The 17,368-nt window shown below is 40.5% G+C and overlaps 1 non-coding gene across 1 annotated transcript; it reads right to left on the bottom strand.

Annotated features, from left to right (window-relative positions):
- Window positions 1–14,283: 14,283 nt before the first annotated feature.
- LOC116832033 (U1 spliceosomal RNA) lies at window positions 14,284–14,446 on the bottom strand. The gene has a single exon (XR_004375356.1). It is a non-coding gene; the product is annotated as a U1 spliceosomal RNA (small nuclear RNA).
- Window positions 14,447–17,368: the final 2,922 nt, after the last annotated feature.

Genomic DNA, 17,368 nt, shown 5'->3' with positions numbered 1-17,368 from the left:
TGTCGGGTGCTTCTCAAAAGCACTAAAATTCACACAAACACACACAAAATTCAAAGAAAACAAAATAGGGAGGCAGTGTCAATTAGTAGATAATAGAGCGCAGCAGAATAGGTCTCTATTTCCAGTTCATTCACTGCTCTACTGGGTGACCTTTGGCAAGTTACAGTGCCTATCTGTGCCTCAGTTTCCTCATATGTAAAATAGGGATAATGATACGTATCTCTCCTTTGTAAAGTGGTGTATAAAAGCTAGATATTATTACTTTAATGCTACGTTCTTTCTATTGTCTCTGCTTAATACTAAAAATCCGAACCCATTTTAAAGGTTCCTCAAACAGTGGTTCCCAAAGTGGGGTTCACAGAACATTACAGGGGGTTCACCAGAAAAAATTCACTAATGGCAGCCAGAGGACCCCGGGCACTGGAGGCAGCAAGTAGGATCTGGTTGCAGGGCAGACAGCCCAAGCCCCAGGAAGAGTGGGGCTGGGCAGTTGGGGCTGGCAGCCTGAGCCCTGCCCATCAGAGGGGGAGCCAGCAGCCCAAACCCCAGCACTCCACACGGGGCTGGCAGCCACAGCCCCAGAGAGGGCGGAGACGGGCAGTTTGGGCTGGCAGCCCAAGCCCTGTCCCCATCAGCAGTGGTTCCAGATTTCTAAGAGCTATACAGAGCAAAGCAAGTGCATCCATCACACTGAGGAAATTTAAACTTAAATCCATGGAAATATTCATTTTTAGGAGGGGATTCATAAGATTTCACAATTTAATGAAAGAGGTTGGCGGGCTGTTAAAGTTTGGGAACCACTGCCATAATAAATCTTTGCTTCTTCAGTAACATATCTTCCCATGCTGAATAATTTTCATAAGACCTCTTCCTTAGCTTTCTTTTCCTCAAATATATTTAGCCGAGTCACAGTCTAACAATATAATCAAAATATTCAAGGTATCAAGAAAAAAATCAGATTAAAAGATTGGAGTTGGTCGTAAGGGGTCAAAGTCACAGAAAACCTACAGAAGCAACACGTTTGTAAAAGCTTTAAAAGAAATATTTCAAAAAGTGTGAGAGAGAAACAAAATAGCTGGTGATTGATAAAGTTTTGTAATTGTAAAAAGATAATTAGAGATGTTTGTCTGTTAACCCAGCTTTTTTTGAATCTGGTATTAGTTGACTCCTATCATTTGTCATTTCAAAGGATAATTATCTGAAATTCTAATTAATTATTACTAATATAATGGATGTACCAAACTAAATAAAAATTAACAAACAAACAACAACTATCTACTTTTCAAACCACAGAAAGAAACTGAAAATGGCAGGCAGCAGGAAAGAAGATCAGAGTGGGGCAAATGTGTTTTTATTATCCATCATATACACTCCAACAAGATCCATACAGGTAGTAGTATAATATTAAATCATATATATGGCTCTCATTCTGGAAATCATCCCTGTTCAGGAAAGCACTTAAGCATGTGCCTAACTTTAATGTCAATGGATTATTTTTGCATAAATTGACTTGTGTTTTACTTGTCTTTATGTTTTAAATGTATCTTTAATGTTAAGCAAATGCTTAAGTGCTTTCTTGACTAGGGACCTGTGCCACATATAGTGGTGAAATGTGAATTTCAGAAAACACTAGTGTATTTCAGGAACAAAGTACCTAGAGGCAAAATGCTGGAAATTCATATCCTGAACATGAAATCTGTCTTTTTGTATTCACCCTAACTCTGTCTCTGTAGCTAAGGGGTAAAAGGGTAATTTAATATTTCCAAATGAAAAAAAACAACTTCAAATGAAAATATCTCCACAGGAAAAATTCCACTGCAAGGTCAACCATCTGAAGACGCCAGAAGGGAAAGAAAAAGAGAAGGTAGAAAGTCAGAACAGCTTACTTTTTCTGTATTCTAAATTGTTCTGGCTCTTCTCTTCTTTACATGTCTAGCTATGCATGATGGGCCTGATTCAAATCCCATTAAAGTCAATGGGAGTCTCTCCATTAAATTATTGAGCTGAGGATCAGGCCTAACATGAGCTGTTTTTTTCTGTCCATAGGTGGGACCACACAAAAAATAGCCATATACTGTTCACAGTACTTTACGCTGTTGCACCCCCCTCTTCCCCGATCTCAAAGTGCTTTAGACAGCAATAAATTAAGCCTCACAAGTTAGACTTCTGTGAGTTAATTATTCCCATTTGAGAGGTTAAGTGATTTGCCTAGAGTAACACAAAAAGTCTCTTGCCCAAGTTGGAATAGAGCCCAGGTGTCCTGACCCCACATGTGTGTTTTGTCCACAAAGCCAGTCTTCCACTTCAAGGTGGACTGGCATCAAGAGAAACTCTCAACATGGAATATGCTCAAGGGATGGGTGAATTAGGTTGATTAAAATAAGAATTAGTCCTTGAACCTTCACCCCAAACTTGAACCCAGCCTTCTTTGTGGCTTGAAAGTGTATGATTGACCTAAAAATGAATAACTATTCCTTTCTGTCCATCTCTTCATTTTTAGCTTCCAGGCTGTCTCTGGGGCTATAAGCATAAGCACCACACACAAAGTTTTCCTTGTGGCCTGCTTTGAATCACATGGTAGGAGATAACTAGTGAGAAAGCTTTTCTTCACATACCCAAGGGGTTTGGATATTTCAGAGACACTCTGAAGGAACATCTAGACATTTACATGCCTAGCCAAACAATGGCCTTGTCTACACTGCACAATTAAGCCAATATATGTTAATAGATTTTAAGGCTTCAAGGGACCATTGGGACCATCCACTCTGACCTCCTGCATATCACAGACCATAGGACTCCTCATATGGAGATTCTTATTTGGGTATGAGAGTGACTTTTTCGGTTTAGTTTAATCCCCTTCCCCAAGGACATATCAGAAGAAGATTATTCACATGGAGGGTAACACTGGGATAATGATATTAGTTAAGTTTCTTATCTCAGCTTATAATCGGGAAAAAATTCCTGCCTCAATAAAGTCAAAAAAGTGACAAAACCCTGGAGCTTCATCTACTCCTAATTTTTGCCAGAAGTAAATGCTACTACTTTATAAAGCATTCAAAATTGTCACAAAGAGTCTGAATTCAGTGCTACCCTCTGGATTGTCTTGGCCTATCATCAGTATCAGTTGAAAGCCCTGAAAAATAGTTATTGGCCAGATTGGATCAGTCCACCAGGTTGAAGACTCTTCTGACCTTCCTCTCTCACTGCAGGGCAGTCAGGGACTGCACAGGCCTGTAACTTGAAGCTTAGTGAGGCCATAACCGACTAGTGCAGTGTTTCTTAATCTTTCCAGACTACTGTCCCCCTTTCAGAAGTCTGATTTGTCTTGTGTACCCCCAAGTTTCACCTCACTTAAAAACTACTTGCTTACAAAATCAGACGTAAAAATACAAATGTGTCACAGCACACTATTACTGAAAAATTGCCTACATTCTCATTTTTATCATATAATTCTGAAATAAATCAATTGGAATATAAATATTGTACTTACATTTCAGTGTATAGTACATAGAGTTGTATAAACAAGTCATTGTCTATATGAAATGTTAGTTTGTACTGCCTTCGCTAGTGCTTTTTATGTAACCTGTTGTAAAATAAGGCAAATGTCTAGATGAGTTGATGTACCCCCTGGAAGAGCTCTCTGTAACCCAAGGGTATGCGTACCCCTGGTGGAACCACTGGACTAGTGGCTGTCAAGCAACTTTTGGAAAACATGTTGTGTTGCACTCATCTGTACCAGTGCTTTGCTCCATGTTATAAAATACCTTATAAAGCCAGAGGAAACAGCAAATCTTTTGAACTGTGTTTTGAAAATGCATATTGCAGTAGTAAGATTGAGTGAAAGAATCAAAGAATGTGAAAATCTAGTGATACAGGCTCTTCCCTTCCCTGAGCTGTCACCTGAGGCATATTTAGCCACTGATCCCACAATGCACATAAATACATGCTTAACTTTAATCAAGTGAACAGTCCCATTTGACTTCAATGGGTAAAGTTAAGCACATGCTTTAAGGGCTGGCAGGATCAGGGCCCCAGCGCACAGGATAGCAATCAGAGTTCCAGGGCTGATACATCTCCTCTCCATTGATCCATGCTGAAAATGAAAATGTTTTCTGATCCTCTTTATGACAGCAAAGTGTTTTTGCTTTTTGGAGAAGCCAATATTCCATAATGCAATATGCAGTGAAATAGCAGTGAAGTCTTACAAAAACCCAGAACAAACAAAACTGCACCCAAAACAGTGATGTGGGGCAGATTTGTTTAAATACATACATTAATTAAATATAAAATTTGTGACAAGAGAGCACAACTGTACACAGAGAGGTGATGTACCAGGGGTTATGGTTGAAAAGTTGAATCCTAATGAAGTCTGGAAGACTTTAAATCCAAACCAGATCCAACCAGATACCTAGTTACCAGCTCGTTTAAGGTGGTGTACAAGAACATATTTATCTACTGGGGACTGGAAGAGAAAGTGGAATAGTATAACTTGTGCTTTATAAACCTGTCTGGATATTTTTGGCATGATTATTAAATTAAAGTTATATTAAAATGAAACACTTTGCTATCTAGCTTTCTGCCTGACTGGCAGCTCTTGCTACATAAATCTAGTTAGAGAAAATTGGCCCATTTGAATTGGATGTGACATTTCTGCACCATCAAGAAAATGGCTGCACATTTTTAAAAATTGTTTCCCTTGCATATAATTTTGAAACAGCCTTACAAAAATGTTTTCTTTGTTTCACTCCTGACTGAATCAAAAATGTATGTTAATAGTTGCCAATTGGCTTATGCTGTAGTCATTCCAGCAGACAGTAATGGGAATGTATGAAGTGGTTTTTGGAAGAACTGCTCTTCCTCGCAGTGTGCATTAGACTTTGCATAGTTTGAAAGAGATGGCTTTTATTCCCTACAGACCAGTTTCCTCAGTGCAAGAACAGAAAGAGTTTCCTAACTGGGGAACACAAAGATTTAACAAAAACGCTCTCACACATAACACTCATTTTATAATGTCCATTGCAAGTGGGTAAATAACTTTTACCATTATACTGAAAGTTAAGTGACTTACACTTCCCAAAGATCTTGTCTGTGAATAAAAAGTAAAAGTTGCTTGTTGCTGTAGGCATATATGGTATTTGTTGTATCTTGTGGCTACAGGAATGTCAGGATCTCTCTCTCTCTCACACACACACACACACTGAGATTATGGTACAGTTTGTTGATTCTTGGTTATGATTTTAAAAGTAATTATTTCACTTTTTGCTGCTGTCATTCAATTATTCCAATCTAAAATTCCTCTTCCCCCCAAAATTAGTAGCACTGAAAGACAAAAATTGTGTTTGAGGCCCACTAAAAGTAAAAAGACAGCCAACTGTTCAGTGCTGCAGAGCCACAGGCAAAAATGATGCAAAAACAGCAGGCCTGCTGCAGTTTCATAGCTAGTAGAGGGAATATGAGTAAACTAATAAATACCGTTCCACCAGACCTGTGCTGACCTTTGAAGTTTTTATGCTGCTGGAAGGAAACAAACAAGGAAGTAGATTTAAAAAAAGAAAAAGAAAAGTCAGGTCAATTTTACAAACAAAGCGTAGCGGGGAAATTAATGTTTGACAGATGGAAGAGAGAATAAAACTAAATAGGGAAACCAAGGTAGGATGGTCAAGTGACTTGACCAAAGCCTCGGAGAGAATTGGAGTTAGCCTAGGACTAGAATGCAGGAGTTCCTAGTTTTCAGTCTGATGTTCAGTACAGTAGCTTCTCTCACAACTGAGCAGACCCTTCCTTATGGATGCTGGGCACAGCAGCTGCTCAACAGAGAGCTGATTCAATTTCAGGCATTGCTCAAGAGGAACCTATAGCAATCCATTGGCAGAAGCCTGAGTAGCAACCCTCAATCTCAAATTGGCCTAGGGACCCACTGCTGTGGGTTTCACTGGCTCCTAAGGCCAAGCCCTGGGCAACTGTAGGTGAGCTGTGCATAATCTTTGTTTTTCAGCAAAAATCACCACAGCAAACTTTCCACCTCTCATTTACATGTTCAAGGCCATCTCTCTGGTAAAAAGGCTAGAGATTTACTTTTCCTTTAATACTGATACTAGTCTTGACAATTTTAAGATCCCAAAATTAAGGTTTGTATGAGTAGCAGTGGCATAGCTAAAGGATTTATAGGCCACAAAGTCTGGCCTCTGCTGGGATTATAGCTACACCTCTCAAATGTGGCTGAGCTGCCCTGGCACGAGAGTATTAGGAGCAGGCTAGAGAAAATCCCTGATTAATCCTGAGACCCCAATGTGCAGTCTAAAGGCAGCTTTTCCAGTTTTATTATCCCTTCTTCTCTCTTAGGCCAGGGATAATGTGAGGAAGTCTTAACAGTTTTAAAAATAAAGCCCTCCATGTTCCATATTTTAACTGATACTACCATTATTTTCTAGAATATGTTTTTTGAGAAGCTGGTTAATTCACAGTGAAACATTTCAATGGTTAGATCAAATGTTTTGTTTTTTGATTTTTGGCTGAGAGCAAAAATAATTCTCTCCAGAAAATCTGCATGAGATTCTTTTATAATTCGGTTTGACAATATTATTGATCCTATTGAACTTTGGCTGTAAAGTATTTCTGGGCTGTACTTCTCAAATCAATTGTCATAAACATACAAGTAAAAATTTCAGATTTGAAAGGCTAGTACTGTGTGCCGAACTTCAGATTTCATAGTTCTAGCTTGAGCTTGCTTCTTGTTACACGTTACCATTTAAAGATAACAGGGCAAATTTACCCCTGATTTAATTCTTCGGAATAATATCAGGGGAGATTTCTGCCCTAATAGGTCTAGCACTTGAATGTGTTGGGATCTGTACTAGATGTAGGAGGGCCTCTGAAACACTTTTTAAATGTTTTTAAAAGAAGTTGGAAGGTTTGTCCTTGAGAATTCCGTGTGCCTGAACATAAGTAAACAGCTTTTAGGATAAAGTTTCAGACTTCAGCTAACTTTAGGAAATGGAATATGTTACTCTAATGATTTTTAAGAGAAAGCATTCTTCATAAAAACTTGCAAAATATAGCAATTTTTTTTGTTGCGCTTTGCTTCCATATGCCTATGTTTTCTTCAGTGTGAATTAATTACTTGTTTCTTTTAGTTTCTCAGTCAAATGTTTGATTATGACTATTATTGCTGAGTTCTTGGTTTTTTTCTGCAATTTCTTGCCTGAACCTATCCACATCTTTTCTGTTTAGTTTTTGGATTTTTTTAAAAAAGATTTCCTGTTTCTCTTATACTTTGTAGTCACAGCGCCAGCAGAATATACACTACATATATCAGACTATGCCCACAGAAGACGTGAATATCTATAGTAGGATTCCAATAAGGAATTTTTAATTTATAAGATATCTCAGCTGTTAACAGGGAACAATATAGTTGGTGCCTATTGTACAATTTCCTATTTCCTATTGTCCTTTTTATATCAGTGCTTGTCAAAGTTATTCAGTTTATCTTTGCAACATAACAAATTTGTGTTTTTCATCCAGCTATATAAGAAATCTCAGCACTGAATATGACATCCCATTTGAACAGATTAGCAAACCCTGATATAAGGGCCTAAGCAGCCACAGACCCCTGAATTCTTTCCATTAACTTCAGTGGGTTTGGATCAGGCCCATATCATGTATGGTACAAGTATTCTGACTGTTCTCTGTGAACTCTACCACATTTAAATGGAGTTTCTTGCCAACTTCCAGTATCCCAAGCTGTCTTACCTGTATTGCATACGTATGTGCACTGCAGGAAGAATGAGCCTTCCACATTTCTACCTATCTCTCAAGCCTAGAGAAATTTATTAACAAATATGAACACATCAGACCAAGTCCAACTGCTATTCCAAGGGGTGAGCAAAGGAAATTTCATTTCAGATAAAATTTTCAGTGTTTTCATTTTGCCTCTGATTCAACTATCATCATGCCAAATTCAAAATCTAAACCAAAACCAAATTCAAATTCTACATCCAGTTACACCTGTTGCTATTCTACACCTTTATTCTGTGAACATTTGCATGCTTCTGTAACTTTATACACATGAGACAATCAAATTAAGTGCATGAAGTTCAACCTATGCATAAATGTTTGCAGGATGCGGTCCCTATTGATTTCAGCAAGAATTGAAGTGGTGAAAATTTGAGAGGAATTTAGCACTAAATCTTCAATGAACACACTCATGCCAGATCTATAACTTGATGATTGAAACACATTTTTGAATTTGTGAATACTTTTCTGAATGTGAAATTGCTAAATTTAGATTGAATCTGAATTTGTTATCTGAAATGAGATTTAATTCTATGTATTAGATACAAGCAATTTATCTGTTTTCATCAAGTAATTCATGTGTTTTGATACAAGCAATTCATCTGTGACTGGACTGAAAGTCATGGAAAGAGATTCACATGAAAATTGAAAGAAAAAGTTTCCTTGCTTCCTCCTCTTGACTGAGATTTAGCTCAAATACCCCATCCTGGTGTCAACTTATCCTTGTAGAAAGAAGCCTGCGTAACTTTTGTTATTGAACCAACCTCTATTGTAAATAGAACTGAGTGAATAATTTGCAGTAAGTTATCTGATGAATTTAACCTTATTTTCTGCTCACTGAATATGGATGTAGTTTGTTCTGATGTATTACTTGTTTGAAAGTATACTATGCCTTATTTTTGAAAATATTTTTAATTCTATGTATACTGATCATGAACTGTTCACTGAGTATTTCATATCTGTTATGCAAGTTGGATTGTTAGCTATAATTGGTCAGATAAGCCATGCATACAGATTTTGTTCCCTGATTGTATCAGCATACAAACTAGAAGAATGCATTTAAAGCTTATTTTTTTGGTAAATACTGTACATATACATCCTTGAAATTCTCTTTTTGCAAATATTTGTGCCAGAAAATCATAGTTGTATGAAACTCCACAGACTACGAACATGGCTGAAGAAAAGTCATTTAAAAAAAAGAGTGAACATTTAAAGAAAATGTTTTATAATATTCAGTCAGCTCTAATTCTGAATTTATGTGATTTAAGGGAGTAGGATCTGATGGAAAAGCCAGTAGAATTTAAATCTGACTGGGATGAAACCAACAGAGTTCTATAGAAATACGGGAAGCTGTATGTAAATTTATCTAAAACCCAGTAGAATGTAACAGAGTATGAGATCCTTTCTATGGGCTTTTTAAAAATGAGAGGTATGATTAAATAGACTCCTCTAGCAGGGATATAATTTTCTATTAACTCAATTCTGTAGGAGGATACAGAAAACCCATAGAAAGGTTTCCATTCTCTGTTAAACTCTGTAGGATATTTCCATGTAGGGTGGGGGAAGGAGAGGTAGAGAAATGGAGAATGGGAGGTATGAAGAAGAATAAAGCAGGCTCTGTGATCTGAAACCATAACATTCATCTTCAGTGTAGCTAATCGGGTAACCTGTCTTGTGGTGAGAGAGAAATTAAAAGGAAAATAAAAAGGAGGTTACCAATACGGTAGATTCTGTTATCTTTTTACTGAATATAGTGTGAAATAGTGCTTGGAATGGTGGTGGCCTCACCTCACTGGCTGACCTCCCCCTGACTCTGAGCATGAAGAAACAGAAAGATTTTGTGTTCTAGCATAGCTGGGCCTTCCTGTGACCTGCGTGAAACCCTCCAGCCTCTTTCCCACAACGCTGCACTAAAGCCTCGCTACAGTTCTTGGTTTATTTTTTCAGGTGAGTAAACTCTGTATCAAATACTGGTTTCTCAGTTGCTTTTAATTAGGCTTCTGGAATCCACTCTTTCATCTTGGGTGAAATCTGCGTCACTTTGCTCCAGCTATTTTTGGTTCTAAAGCCATGGGTTTGCTTTTATGCAGCTAATTGAAGGCACACAGGAAAGGAGAAAAGGGGCTAATCCCAATGATTTGAGATATTTTACGGTTAGGATAAAACCACACATTTTTTAGAATCACTTTCTAAATTTTAACTTCACAATTGCTTCCCTGAGGGGAAAGAAGGCATGAGGGAGAAACCAGCTGTAATGACACATAATCTTCTTAGGGGTCTTATAATCCCTGCAGGGAAGATAAAGCAGGTGATGTAGACCTGATATGACAAAATAGATTCATTTTTCGTAACTTCTATTTGGTCACCTCCTCCACATCCCGTCTATAGTAGGCTAAGGAGGAGGATAAGTGCACTCAGCAACTTATAGAGCACATTTTCAAAGCACTACAGTCATGTGACTCCCATTCACATCAATGGGCATCTCACAATTTTGGGTATGAAAATAAAAGGACATTCTACCAGCCCTATCAAAGAAATGCCACTCCAAGATACTTTTGAGTTCTCAGTTTTAATAAATACACCACATACAGTTTTCTTCTTCATTTCCTACCCAAATAATTGTGTAATATTGCTTTGCAGAGCAAGAGAGGTGGCTACATTTTGGTGGGTATGTATGTGTAACATTTTACACACACACACACACGCGCACACACACACACACTCTTCAAGCACTTTCAGACTTTTCTGCTTCAAAAGTGCTACAAGCAGTTAGGCCTAAATGGTAATTATTAACCCAATTTCTTAATTGTTCTGTACATATTTTTGAATATTTAAATGAAGTATTCTAGCAATATTTATGGAATTTCCATATTCATAGAAAATAGACACACTATATGGAAAGAGTTTGGCTAAAGTAGGTACAATTCCACTGAAGTGGGCACAGTGAGCACCAATTTATATCAGGGATTAATTTAGCTGAATTCACAATTTGATCTGTTTGAAGCGATCTCATAAATACAACCATTTAAGATCAGATTCTGCCACTCTATGGTGGTGTACTTTATTTCATGAACAGTCCCATTGAAATCAGTTGGATTATTTTGCAGAGTAAGGTACTATTAACTTCAAGCAAGAGTAACAGAGTCTGGAGTTTCCAACTGGAATCATTCTGCTCAAGTTTGAGGCTAATAATCAGTAGGAATAACTATATGTCAATTTAAAAGATATATATGGAAAAATAAATATCTACTATCATCTTTTGCCACCTTTTTTGCCTAGTTCCATGAGCCCTTTATGGCATTTGCCTTTAGAAATATTGGACAATTTGATTCAGTATTGGATATAGTCTCTCACCCTTTCTCACCTTACCACATACAAGTTAACCTGTGTATTGTGCACAGAAAGATTCCCAAGCAAGCAGCGAGTCCCACTGAGGTACAGTAACTCCTCACTTAACGTAGTTATGTTCCTGAAAAATGCAACTTTAAGTTAAACAATGTTAAACGAATCCAATTTTCCCATAAGATTTAATGTAAATGCGGGGGATTAGGTTCCAAGGAAATTTTTGGGGGGCAGAAAAAAGGCATTATATACTGTACAGTACTGTACTGTGGTTGGGAAGTACCCCTGGCTTACCCCACACAGGCACAGCCCGCTGCAGGCAAGGACACTAGGAACCCCCTTGCAACAGCAGCAGCAGTTTCCCTGGAGAAGAACAGGCTCAGACTTTGCCGAGAATGCTCCAGGCCCACCTCTTTCTGTCCCTGCTGCACTCCAGGCCCACCTCTTCCCACCCCCACTCCACCTCCTCTCCGGAGCATGCCACATCTCTCCCCCCACCAAAGTCCTAAGCACCGCCAAACAGCTGTTTGGCGGCACTTAGGACTTCCTGGGAGGGATGGGAAGGAGCAGAGACACAGCACTTCCTCACTCCTGCCCCCGCCTCCCTCCCAGAAAGTCTTAAACACAAAGTGCTGGGAAGGAGGAGATGGAGTGGAGAAGCCCTGCATCTCCACTCCTCTCCCTCTCTCCCAGAAAATCCTAAGCACTGGTAAATAGCTGTTTGGCAGTGCTTAAGACTTTCTGGGAGGGATGGGGAGGAGCAGGGACATGGGGCTTCCCCGCTCCTGCCCCTCCCTCCCACAGAGTCCTAAGCGCTGCCAAACCGCTGTGGTGCTTCCCTGCTCCTCACACTACAGTGGAGGAAGCGGTGGGAGGGAGGGGGAGGAGGCGGAGAAGTGGAACTTGTGCAATGCTACCTTGTAAAGTTGTGCTCTTCCAAAGAATCTTACAAGCAGGCAGCCAAATGACGTTATAAGGGAGCATTGCACAACTTTAAATGAGCATTTTCCCTAATTGAGCAGAGATGTAACATTGAAACAACGTTCAGCGGGACGACATTAAATGAGGAGTTACTGTAGTGCATGGTACTAGAACTATTAATGGCATTAGCAAGACTCTACAGCCATGCGATGGGTTTCTTGACAGAGCACAGCCAGCATCCATTTCAGGTTAGAAAGGTCTTTAAATAATCAAATCAAATAAGATACAAGTGTGGGCAATTTTCTTTCCTACTCCCTTCAAGGTTCATAAACCCATAGGAGAAGAGAACCAAGTTCGTGCTAGCTGCATCTTGTTTAACTTGTCCATTGAAACTGCTACCTTTTTTCTACTGTAGGTTTTTTCCTTCCTTAGGTATCACACGATAAATCTCCTGTCAGTGCCATGGATGCTACCACCATGACTTAAATGGAGCCACACTGCAGTAACTGAGAGGAGAATTTGGCCCAGTATTGTTGCTATTAGTGTTATTCCTTAGTGTGTGGGAGCACCCACAAAGTGGTAGGTGCTTTCCAGGTAAAATATGACACAGTCCATGCACCCAAAAGCTTACAGTAAAAAACAAAATGGATGAGAGGTGTGGAAAGGGAATGCAACATACAAGCAGAGTGGTCAGGTGAGTTGTTGGCGCATATATAGGTAGTTCCACAGTTTGATGGTGGGGGAGGTTGCATAAACTATCCTCAACAGTCGTCCTATTTAATTATTTGCTGACTAATTTGTTATAGATTTCACAGCAGAAATGACTCCTGAGAAGGGATTTGAACAAGAGAAGTGCCTAGTTTGCATATGAAGCCATTACTCCAACTAATAGATCATCGTCAAGAGAAGCCATTTAAAATGATCTGTCAGCCTAAATCCTGAGCAGGGAAGAGTTATTAAAAATATGTACAAAATGCTGCAAGAGACACAAAAGAAGTTGGTGTTCTGCATTACAAAAAATGCAACATAAGGCAGTTCCAGGCACAGTGGCTGGGTAGGCTGGCCCCTCCCTCCCAAGCACAAGCTCAATGTAGAATCCCACTCACACAATTTACCCTTTTTTCTACCACCCAAAATATAATTTCTAATCCATGTCACTGTGCCTTTACCCATCCTAGTCTCTGATGTATCATCTTGGCCCTTACTCTATCCACTCCTAAATCTCTGATGGTAGATTTGTTCCTTTCCTCACCACCCCCTCCTAACCCATATGCTCTGCCTCCTTCCTCCTCACTAGTGGCTCATTTCCTGTATTTACCCTTTTGTCCTGTGTACATGCCCACTCATGCCATGATGGTTGGCAGAAGAGGCCACAGCCACTGTCTGCTACTCCCTTGGGCAGGTGGCTGCTTTCTCGCAGGCTGGCCCCTATGACATCTGCTTCAGGAGTTGGTGTAAGAGCTGGGTTGGGGGACTAGAAGCAGGAGAGATGGGTGAGCTAATTTCAGAGACTTTGCCAGTTGCTAATCCTGTCCCCTGGTAACAGTGAGGTTGAGGACTTGGCAGCTCAGCCCAATTTCTGTCTCTACACCCACACTCTGTTCCCCTCCCTTCGGCCCCTTCAAGGCCTAAATAAAAACCTTCTGATGCCTGGCTGACTGAGCAATGTTTGGCTCCATTCACACCACCACAGATTTTCAAACATAAAAAATTTATGCCATTGTAGCCTTATATGGCATCTTTGTCTAAATTGGCTTTTACACATTTCAGTGTTTTATTTTTCTCTCTGTTTTAATTTTGAATTTCCAGGCTAACAAACATTTGTGAGGTTTTTTGAGAAAACTGCAATGTTCTCTTTAGGGAATTTTTCTGAAGAAAGTGGTAGATTTTTACCCACCCTTAACTCCAGGTAAACTAAGTACATCTGTGGAAAACACAAAGAACCTGATTCTTATTTACACTAAGATTCCTTTACACATAAGATGGATGTAAATTTCATTTAGTTCCACTTTAAAGCTCTGTTACGATACCATAGAACGGTGAGGGGACCTTAATGTAAAGAAGAAACAGGCTCAAAAAGGCTGAGGAATTTACTCAGTGTTTACTCAGTCCTTATTCAATCCTTACTTAGGCACAGCCTTCCATTGATTTCAATGGGAACTTACTGTAATAAGAACTGGATAAACACTAAGGGCTAATTTTTGTAACCCTTACTCACATATTTTTCCCCCGGGGAAAGCGCAAACACAATCCCCCACTACCACAAATTATGTAGTCGAGTTTCCTGCATTTGAGGGAAAACGCAGGGGTCAGCACACCCGGAGTGCAATGGATGAACCTTACCCTGGGAAAACCACCATGGTGATAATGGTATCTCTTGAGCGGTTACTCACATGATTAGCCTTGCAGAGGCTGAGTCCCAATCCAACTCTAAATAAAAGCTGACAAAGGCTCTCAGGATTTGACTCAGAAAGAATAACATTTCCATACTTGGTACAGTTAGGTTGTCCCCATCCAGTTCAGTCCTCTATAGACAGTAAGGGCAAAGCTCCATTTATAACTTTGCTTTAATCACTGCTGTGGCTCTGAAAGTCACTACGCCACAGTGACGTTGGCAGCCTTATCATACGACTCATCGATTCGACTCTGCTGTTTTTCATACGTTAACCCTGTTCTTTGGAGATTCGCAAACCAGTAGATGTTAAATAAATATTCCTTTTCAGATCCTCACATGCACCATAGCCTGTCAGACACAAAACAGGCGATGCAGCGCAGTCACTAAACTCCCCTGGAAAGCAACACACTCAGTATTTAGGTTTTGTTCCTGACAGGCCTCCAGCAATGGGAGGCTCCTTTTCTCCAGCTCGGTGAAAAAACATCCCTTCAAGTTTTAGAGCTGTTCCGTGCCACATACTCTCATTCGCTCACCATCTCATCGACACATTAGATAGTTATCTATCATTTTATATAATGACTTTTACTAGAGTCAGGGCCAAAGTAAGGCAATTCAGGGGCCTAGACATACTGTGATGTGTACCTCCCTGCAGCCCCTCATTTGGAGTGATGGAGGCAGGGCAGTCCTTTCCCCTTCCACGAAGGCAGTAGCAGTGGCATAAGATGTCCTCTCCCAAGAAATAACAGAGGGCTTTCTTCCCGTTGGGAGTAGCAAGAGCAGCAACAGGGGGTCTCCTCTTCCCTACCAGAGGCACCAGTGGCAACAGGGACCCATCTCCCATACTTAACCAGGACCCAGGGTCTATCTGCTCAGGTAAGTAAATGGGTTTGTCCCATTGTTCTTTTCTCCTGAGCCCACAACACAGAGCCTACTGCTGGGATAATGTTATTGGGGCTCCCCAGTGCAGCAGACTTTGGGGTTAACACACTGCTAAGATGAATGGCACAGTGCACACCACTCAGAGTTATTGTTTCAGGTTCTCTGCAAACTCAAATAGACATCATTGTATCGGATACAAGCTGAGCCCCATTTTCAGTGTTTTCATCATCATCATTATTGTGGCTCAACATTTTTAAATGAAAGCTCATATTCTGCACAGTCATATGACTTGGAAAATTGAGGGCCTATAGCACCTTAATGCAATCCTAGCCAAGTGCTACATAAAAGTCCAGAAGCACAAGGGATCTCTCTGTTTCCTCTCTTCTCATTCAGTCTGACTCACTATGCACATCTGTTTATATAGCAGAGGAGCGAACTAATCCACTGCTGCCCTGATGTATAACCTGCCAGGTAAAGTGCTGCGCTGCATCACATAACTGACATAGATCCCTATCGAAATTCCAAATGCCACAGCTCTTGCAGCAGGCATGGAGTTAACTTCTCCAAAGGTTTCATTTCTGAAGGAATCCTGAGAGAAAAAATTTGGTTTATGGCCAATACAAGCATGGGAGCTGATGAGATATGGGGAACGGAGGCTGCACATTGGCATCAGCCCTGACAGGGATGATGTGCGAGGTAGGCCCAATGCTTCTGGGTAAGCTTGGGCAGCAAGGCATGGAGGGTGTAGTGCACCCTAAGGCACCCCAGTTCTGCTGTACGATGCAGAGGAAGGGCCAAGCTATGCCCCATTTCATCTCTTCCACCCATGTCCTCTTCTTTTGAGTCTGGTGTCCCAGTCACCATTAGACTTCCCTGGTTCTTGACTACCAGGAACTCAAGGTAGCACATCCCCCAGCAGGGTGTGTGTGGAGGGGGGGCAGGGAGGACCCTTCACTCACTCCTCCTGTACTGGAGCATAAACTTTCGTGGGTGAATACCCACTTTGTCAGACGCGTGTCATGGACTGATTTCCCCATGTCCCATTCGACGAAGTGGGTATTCACCCACGAAAGCTTATGCTCCAATACATCTGTTAGTCTACAAGGTGCCACAGGACTCTTTGTCACTTTTTACAGATCCAGACTAACATGGCTACCCCTCTGATACCTGACCTCCTGTACTGCCACCCATGTAGCTACGATTTAGCTGCAAACATACTGTTGACTAGTATGAGAGCCTGGCAAAAGTACAGTTATAGAGTCATCCAGCTCAGAGGTGTGGCAAGAACCCCATAATCAAGTCTAGCATCCAACAACAAAGATTATTTTGATTTTTGTCTTTCTGCCTGTGTGTATGTGTGTAAATTCCTTAAATATTTTTGTCTCCCTGCAAATGGAGGTTTCCCCACTGTGCAGTATGTGCGTCATGAGACATCTTATCACTGAAGGGACTGTAGTAGGGGCCACGTCACTTTTCATTTTCGGAGGGTGGTTGGAGGATGGAGTTCAAACTCCCTAGAATTTAAATTTTAGGGTAATTTTTTAAAATACCATATTTCACAGCTTAATGCAGAATGACAGCTGCATCTCAATTGGGAGAAAAAGACAAAGTGTGAATTACTCAAAACTAAAAGCCAAGCACTCATCTTTTCACAACAAATACTGTTCCTAATGAGCCATTCTGCACATTCACTCCATATGGTATCTTTACATGTACAGGAGGGGTTTATGGTGCCCCTAGGCTAATGATCCTTTGGGGGCCATAGTCTGATCATCTCACTCAGGGCCTAATGTGGCTCTTCGTTCCATCCTAGTAGCTTTGGTGGCTTCAATGTAGTTACAGATTATAAATGAGAGGAGAGTCAGGACCTCAATTTTACTCAGCCGTCATTCAGTTCCTGCTAGGCAAACTTCAAAGGGATTGACTTTTTCCCATGTCCCATTGGCGCACAGCTCCAGAGGCTGACCTCAGTGACCAAGGATTGGGCACACACTGAAGAACGGCCTCTGGATTTGACCCTTGAGTAGCAAGAAATAGTTT

This window comes from Chelonoidis abingdonii, chromosome 2 (genome assembly GCF_003597395.2).
Source record: "Chelonoidis abingdonii isolate Lonesome George chromosome 2, CheloAbing_2.0, whole genome shotgun sequence".
Lineage (NCBI taxonomy): Eukaryota > Metazoa > Chordata > Testudines > Testudinidae > Chelonoidis > Chelonoidis abingdonii.
This window is presented reverse-complemented; position numbering and strand designations above follow the sequence as displayed.